The sequence below is a fragment of the Micropterus dolomieu genome, linkage group LG13 (assembly GCF_021292245.1).
Source record: "Micropterus dolomieu isolate WLL.071019.BEF.003 ecotype Adirondacks linkage group LG13, ASM2129224v1, whole genome shotgun sequence".
NCBI classification, from domain to species: Eukaryota; Metazoa; Chordata; class Actinopteri; order Centrarchiformes; family Centrarchidae; genus Micropterus; species Micropterus dolomieu.
In genome coordinates this window covers 2285708-2287234 of record NC_060162.1, presented here as the reverse complement: position 1 = coordinate 2287234, position 1527 = coordinate 2285708, and the positions used below count along the sequence as shown (strand labels likewise).

At 41.6% G+C, this 1527-nt stretch overlaps 1 protein-coding gene across 4 annotated transcripts in view; it reads left to right on the top strand.

Annotated features, from left to right (window-relative positions):
- Positions 1-1527, top strand: part of grk3 (G protein-coupled receptor kinase 3) — a 78734-nt gene that overhangs the window by 2273 nt on the left and 74934 nt on the right. The window lies entirely within an intron of this gene.

Sequence of the window (1527 nt, the reverse complement as noted above, 5' to 3'; positions counted from 1 at the left end):
GTAATAACCCCATTTACTAAGAGCTTACATGTTCTGCTGTGGCCCCGAGCTCGTGTTTGTTTGCCCGTCTAATGGATGCATGTGTTGTGCATGCTGTGCAGCCATATAGGGAGATGGAGGCGTGCTTCCTCTCTAACCTGTGACTTACTGTAGATGCTAAGTGGTATGAAACTGTGGAGCCCCTTTGTTTTTTACCAGTTCAGGTTTCTGCAAACATGCAGCAGCTCACTGGCTGCATGATGTCACCAAAAACAACCATGCTGATGACTAAAATCTGCATGCCTTTTTATACACCTGTAACTTAGCAAGAAGTTAAACCTGATGTTGGACTCTCTCATGCAGCCAGGTGATGCAGCTGCAGTCATTTTATTTCAGACAATACAAAGTGTTACCCTTTCCTTGCTGTCTGTATCAAACATGCTTCATTTGCTCCCAGGCTTGCTGGACTGACAACCGTAGCATGATGTGCAGCACATTTATCAAGGCTGCTGAGTCTCGTCTCAGTATGTGCGGCTCTTGATCTTAAAACCTCTGCACATGCTGTTTGCAAGAACCCAGAGTGAGCAGGCCATCACGCAAGACTACAGAGAATACAGCTGAAATCTGATTTAAATAATACACATAATTGCACATCCGTGTATCCCTGCTACGCAGCGTGGCTTGAATGTGTCCCTTCAGGCCAGGGGTTTTGGGGCATGTGTAGCAAGCAACTTGATTAAAGAGGATGTGGTTTAATATTTGGTTATTGAGATAGCTGCTTCTCATACGAGGTTTTGTAAATTTGCGTGTTTGGTTGTAGTCAAACGATAAGCATTGTGTGAAGGAAGAGCAGCTTTCTGTAGAGCAGATCTTAGGCGGCAGTTGGCACCGCTGTCAGATTTAATTTGTGTTTGCAGTTATCGCCTTGTACTTCAAAATTAATAATCACAAACTGAAAACCATTATTGACAGTGTGTGTATGTGTGTGTGGCTTTTCACGGTAACTTCCCAGTGTCTGATGTGGGTTAAACCACCATTATATTTAAACAAACAGTGATGTTGCCTGTCAGCTGTTCAGTTACTTTACTGGCTTGTCTTGGCAGATCAGCAGAAAGCAGTGATGCAGACAGTGCGTTACACACAGTAATGAATATGAAGCCTGTTGATTTTTTCCAACTGTAATGATTTAATTAAAGGATATTGTATAAAAGCTAATTAAATGCACTTGCTTGGATCAATTGTCATTCCATATATTAGAGTTTAAAATGATAAAGAGCCAGTCATTACCTCCTGTACTTCCTTTTTCCATTAATCCATTATGAAAAGCAGAGATGCTTTGCCCTCTTGATGGCTTTAAGAAAATCTATTTCACCTCCAGTGTACAGGCAAACAGCTGATTATGTCATCCGTCATTATAAACTGCGAGGGATACCATAAAAACTACTCACTCCAAAACATGATCATTTGATAGCTGGAGGTTTCTTCAGCGCTTTGAGATAATTTCACAAACCACAACAGCAGTTCCTCCATATTTTTTTGCCCATTTGC